The sequence below is a fragment of the Camellia sinensis genome, chromosome 11 (genome assembly GCF_055761805.1).
Source record: "Camellia sinensis isolate YWXY chromosome 11, ASM5576180v1, whole genome shotgun sequence".
NCBI lineage: Eukaryota > Viridiplantae > Streptophyta > Magnoliopsida > Ericales > Theaceae > Camellia > Camellia sinensis.
Window position 1 is genome coordinate 152,832,479 of NC_138971.1, and position 6,640 is coordinate 152,839,118.

The 6,640-nt window shown below is 33.0% G+C and overlaps 1 long non-coding RNA gene across 2 annotated transcripts; it reads right to left on the reverse strand.

The window, feature by feature from the left end:
- Window positions 1-405: 405 nt before the first annotated feature.
- On the reverse strand, window positions 406-6,231 carry LOC145802954 (uncharacterized). Of its 2 annotated transcripts, XR_014344825.1 has the most exons (7): window positions 6,147-6,231; window positions 5,621-5,697; window positions 5,320-5,415; window positions 3,181-4,537; window positions 2,061-2,264; window positions 810-907; window positions 406-555 (listed from the first exon to the last, which is right to left on the reverse strand). It is a non-coding gene; the product is annotated as an uncharacterized LOC145802954 (long non-coding RNA). The 2 variants fall into 2 exon arrangements; XR_014344824.1 differs by lacking the exon at window positions 6,147-6,231 and having other exon boundaries at window positions 5,621-6,107.
- Window positions 6,232-6,640: the final 409 nt, after the last annotated feature.

The following is a 6,640-nucleotide window of genomic DNA, read 5'->3' on the forward strand; positions in this document are numbered from 1 at the left end:
ATGTCAAAAAAAATTCGTCACACATTGAGGATAATAGTGACAAAATGTGACAATATTTTTTGTCATGACAAATTCATTTAGCGACGAAATAAAGAATTCATGACAAAATTAATCCTCCACCTAAGCTAAATAAGAGACAAAAAAAAACCTTCTTTAGGGATGAAAAATTTTGTCAATAATTCCATAATATTTTTTTCCACATTATATACCTATTTTATCAAAATCTAAATTTTAGTTCAACAAATATGACCCTGTTCATGTTGAAACCTGTTGAATATAACAATTCCATCACAACTTAACCTAACCTATTATCAACACATTTACGAATTAACAAAATGAAGATATCCATTCATCATTACAAATAATTTCATCCTAATACAATAAAATAGTGAAATATCCACAAAATATCCAAAAGTTATAACTTGTTCAATTCCACCAAAAATCCAACAATAACTAGTGCAACTCCAAAAAGTATGTACATCCTTATCAAACAAAAATGAACATTCAAGCAAATTACATCATTGTTGCACGTCAAAAATGCCACTCTAATCCAATCTGCAAAAAAATAAATTAAAAGTTTTAGTAATTAATCAATTATACAAAAGATTAAAAACATTAGTAACTCATCAATTTACAATTAGATCAATTATACAATTTATCCCTGTAACAGACTTTTTTTGAGATTATGAGAACAAAAAATTAATTTTAAGGCTAATTCACAAATTGTGCATCCTATTAATGTGTTGTAAGTTCATACAACTTATATTGGTCCCTCCCAAGGTGCATCCCATTAATGTGTAATAGCTTACCGCTCAGGTGCTAAAGCTGAGTTATCATCACCACTGGAGAAAGGAAGAAGATCAATGAGTGTGGATGGGGGTTCCGTAGTCAGAATTATAAGCTACATCTACACGATATTTGCAAGGGGCAAAAAAGAAAAAAGAGAAAAGAGAAGCACCAGGTTAATATTGCAGAAACAGCAAAATCAAAGTCAATCAACAGTTAGGACTCTCACTGACAAATCTTCTCAATGTAATCCTAGTTGCATAAAGTCTAATAAAAGTTCAATTTCAATATCTGAAATGTTTCACTGCTTTGCCTTTGTATTACCAAGTTAGTAAAAAAAATATATGAAACCATTTGAAGCATAAAACAACCATCGTAAATGAGTGGTAAGTCTCCCAAACACACAACAACACAACTCTCAAATGAGCCATACCAGCAAGCACAACAAGTTAACAATCATCCAAGTAGACAAATTACTACAACTAAAAGAACAACAAGGTCTTTAACACTCAATCCCTGGGATGCAAAAATTGTTTTGAGGAGAGTGATGTTGCCAAAGTTCTATGATGAACTTGTGTTGTAATGTATGACAACATTATTGGAATATATATTCTAACTAACAACATCAAATTTCCAAGAGCCTTGCAAAATATGTTCTGCCAATGCACATAAACATGAATTTTAGAACTAATGGAATCAAGCCATATTTTACTTCAAAATAAGATAATTTTCTTTTATGTACTTGTGAATCTCCATAGCATAAACAGTTACCCCATCATGAAATTATGTTTGAATTCATCATTATGCACAGATGGGGAAAATATGGAACTCGGAACTTATGCACGAGTTCAGGCATTTTCCTACTCTATCTCCGACCAAACCAATTTCCAAGGTCCGCTTTTTGTTCCTAATCTGGGATTCAGAAAAGATTAAAAAAAAAAAAAGAAGAAGAAGAAAAGAACAAAAAAAAAAAAGCACTTTTATCATTGAGAAAGGTCAGATGCATTATGTTAAAAGCATCCAGATTTAGGGCAAAATTTTCAACCCAAAAAGTAAACCAATCAACTTAGACATTCATACATGAAAAACTAAAGAAAAATCATCAGCTGAGGGAAAACTAATCCTTTCTTTATGGTCATGTCACATGGACAGTGGCAGCACATGGGTAAGACAACCAGTGTGGTTTCTTCACCTGGGCAGCAAGGACACAATGTTGCAGCAACACAGCCATGTATAAGAAAAAGCATAAGAAAGGAATAGAAGATGTTTCTTACCTCAATAAAAAGGAACATACTCTTCTAGCTCCCCCCAAATAGGGGCCTATGAGCCCACCTACAGCCCCGGTTGTGGCTGTAGTAGACTGAACCAGATTTTTTTCAGCTTCTGATGGTTTAACCATTACTGGCTAACCAAGAAGAGGCTAGCTAGAGAGTGCTATTGCCATAGGGACTGGCATTGCATCAAAAAATTCAATATAACTGCAAAGAAGCTGCATTAGCATCTAGATGGTACTAAGAAGGGAAATGGACATTGATTAGATGTGAAAGTGAATACAATAATAAGATTAACAAATGATACTGCCCAGTCTAAACATATTTTTTTCCTTTTTTGGAGGTGGGTGGGGAATATATTATTAACCACACCATCAAACCCACTAACTTGCAGGGGATACAACAAGCAATAAATGGAATGGACCATTATGACTTATAGAATATACCAGCAGTATACAATTTAATGAACTCGAATCGTACAATCAAACACTCTAATTGTTATTGATCAAATATCTATTAATGCGTGGAAGCACTAGGGAAAGTAAACAACTTCCACTAATAAATGAAATATGAGACATCAAAGCAAATACCATCCTTCACCAAAAAAAAAAAATGTCCTTCAGTTTTTTTCCACAATATTCACCCTTAATATTTTAAAATCACTAGAATAATACAAATCCATTAATAGCTACGCAATGTTTAAAACATTTCTCCATTACCGAAACCAAATTTTAACCAATGCAATTTCATGAAGCCCATCCCCAAAACCAAAAAAAACAACTTGGCGAGTTTACATTGTGTGGGGGAGGAGGGTGAAAAAGAAGAGCTGGGGGTCATCATCTATCTTACAAAGCATTGGACTTGGCCTTACTGCAATTTTGTTAGCCCATAATTACTTGTCTATTTAGCATGTAGACTTTTTCAATATGATTAGTGTGCCTTTTGCTCTGTCATCTTCACTTGTTGATAACAGCCTTAGTTGTTAAAAGAAGTGTGGACTTCTATCTTTGACCTCATTACGAGATGACAAACCTCCACTAATGATAGAATTAAAATAGTTATAGCATAATAAAAAATTAAATTGAGATACTTTTTTGGCTATGGAAGGAAAAATTGAACTTACCCAACTCTCTTGGAATGACTTGAATTGTGGTCCATTATAAGGCGTACATCTCAGACCTGGAACTGTAATTCAACGGTATTAGAAATACTCAACACAAATAATTAGTTCACCATCAAACGTAATATACCATCACATATTACGTTATAGCCCCCCAGTGAGTAGCCCAAGAAGCACGAATAGAAAAAGAATAAGGGCAACAATGCTTCAATAGAAAAAGAATAACCACTTTGATTGAATAATCAATTCTCATGAAAAAAATAGACCAAATATCTTAAGATAGCTAAGTATGAACTATGAGGGCAACAATGCTCAGGAGAAGGAACAGGATTATGCAAACATTTTATCCGTGCCCTTGAATATAGGAAAACTCATGTGTTAAAAGATTTCAGCAATTAACTCATCATCAGACATAAGCATGCAGACAAATTAATAGCCAGAAGAGAGTTGTGTGGTTAATAAAACCTTATGCAGCTAAGGAAATAAAAGTATCAAGCTGTTAATAAAACCTTATGCTCAAATATAAACCAAATCTACATGTTCATATGTATGGTTAGGTATTTCCATCTAACTGATGATGGTGTGAGTTCAGCACAATATTGACACCTATAAATGGTTGCCTCATAGGATGGGGTATATACCCAAAAGAAAAGAATCCACACAAACCAAGAAGAGGGACAGACAAGCAAATCCAATAAATATACCAAAATGAAAAGGGGAAAAAAAAAACTAATATGCAACTTACGTTTTCAAAAAACTAATATACGACTTGCTCTGGCTGTCGTAGATAAGTAGAACATACAACAACATACATGGAATGCTGTGGAATATTTCATATAATGACCTAATTTGCTTGCCGTAGAATGTACATTTTTTTTTAAATTCAGCACAGTCTATATTTGACCTGTTTTGTACAATCTAATATTACAAACAAGCTTCACAAAATATTAATCAACCACCAAAATATTATTTCAACCATGAAAAATAAACTATATCTATAAATTATAAACATTCAAAAATTGTCAATGTATACATTCCAAACATCCAAAAGGACTATCCTAAGTTCTAAATCATCCAAAAAGCTATAAACCATCCAAAACTGTACATATATAAGTTTGTAAATATTACCCAAAACTATTCAAAAATTATAGCAAGCTATTCATCAAAGTCCTCAAAAACTATCCATAGATGGTTTATAACTTTAGTATGCTTGTGCATCAACTTTCGATGGCAATGCTCCAAATCCAAGCCCTCTTACCCTACCATGCCGTTCTAGACTAAATGCATGAACAATTGCATCATCTTTGATAGACATTGACCCTTATTCTGTAGAAGGCTTGTGAAGCTCTTGAACCTTATTCTGCAATATATAACATTTATGATAAGGAACCCAACTCAGACAATGTAACAACAAAGGTAATACAAACATTGGTTCATGCAGAATAATCAACTCATTCTTCACAAAATGATTAAAAAGTTGACATCTAATTTAAAATATTCTTTTTCATTTCGAATGAACTATTTTTCTTTCAATTTCTATCCAAATTTCTTAATCATTGTTATTAATTGAACTAAATAGATCTAATATAAAAATAAAAAAAATTACACTTCTAATGCAATCAACAGGGTATAATTTAAAACAGCTACTTGATTGCTACAGGAAACTGCTGAGTCCAATGAACCATGTTAGCTTATTAGTCTTAGTTGATATGCTGTGTTATGTTTTGTTTTACAGATGAGGGTATTCTTGTCATTTATGTCCTTTATTTGTTTTAACATAAATATGAGGTAAAGGTAAAAGTTAGTTAGATGACCATGAACCTATTCGTTTTAAGTCTCTCTTCTTCCACGCTTCTCCTCTTTCCCTAACCATAATTCTCATCCTATATATTCTAACGAACTATTAAGTCACAAGAAATAACAGTTTGAAAACTCTTTTTGAAAATCAAATATTGATAACTTCCCAGCTCTAATTGGTAAGACCCAGTTTCTCTAATGTTCCAAATATACAGAAAAAAAATTATAACGTTTTCATGATTTTAACAAAATTAAGAGTTTTGTACATATTAACCAAAATTTTAGGGCAATTCCCATGCAATACAAGCTTAAATATAAAAAACAAAGTCTGAAAATTGAGTGTACTTTTTGTCTGGTGACTTCCTACAGTGGGCCCAAAGCAGGATGAAGGAAGATGAGATATGGGGGTCCAGAATCAACATATTTGTCATTACCTTCAATCTGTGTAACACAATAAACAAAAGAGAATAACTGAACAAAGTTTCAAAAAATATATATCTACATGTACCAGAAAATATAAGCCTGACAAGCATAAGAAAAAATTATCTTAGATAGAATCTTGTGGTGGAGAAAATTAGCAACAGCATTCATCACAAATCCTGAGACGAATGTTCAATATTAAAGTTGCAAATGTAAGAGGATGTACCTTAGGAATTTTATATCACAGTGAGAAAGAAGATCATAGGCATTGCGTATAATATCCAACAGTGAACCTTCTGGAGTCTGCACATGTTGAACAAACATTGGATCAGCAATCCTCAGGTTCACTAGGAAGTTCATGCTACCAAATTGCAAGGATTAGACTCTGATTCAAGTGCAAAGGAATTGGATACCATCGTGAAAGTTTAAAACCTAAACAATTGAGCATTGATAACAGTGATTTTTATCATATCAATTGTGGTCGGCGTGAGGTGGCCAAAGAAGTCCGAGTAATTTCTTACAAGCTATTTATTATATACGTTAACACAATCTCATTACACTGAAGGAGAATATGAAAGTTCTTTAATTGACTAATTTAGCTAATACATCATGTGTAGCCTCTGAACTATACTAATTTCATCCTTCATCTTCTTGTTGTCCTGAATTTCTTCACTAATTTCACTCTAATCTTCACATGAGTCAGATCCACTTTCAAGTAGGTTACTTAATGCAAAAGTAGCAGAAGCCCTAACCTGAAACAAGGCATACGGACAGTAAGATGGAGCAAAAGTGAATCAGAGGCACTGTCTAGATATGGCCAACCTGACCATCTGGTGTTGTAACAACCCTCATACTGTTTACTGATTAATGACTGATTGATTACCGTTAATCACCAATTACTGGTAAACGGAACTAATAATGACTGATAACTGACTGACTGAAATTGGAAACCGAATTGATGGAGTATATGTTAGTTAAATTACATCCTATCTGTTTGATTATATGAATATCTGTTCATGCTTATATGTTTAAACTGCAAATTGAAGGCCTTATCGGCGGCCGAATCCAAAATTGATTGATGTGTAATGATCAACATAATTTATGTGATTTTGTGGTGTATTTACCTGAAAACTGATTAGGTATGATTAAATTAGATTAAAATAAGCTAATTAAAGAGTTGGACTTAATTACCGTTTTGCCCTTGAGTGGGCCACTACCTCTACACCTTGAGCTCATTATACTTGAG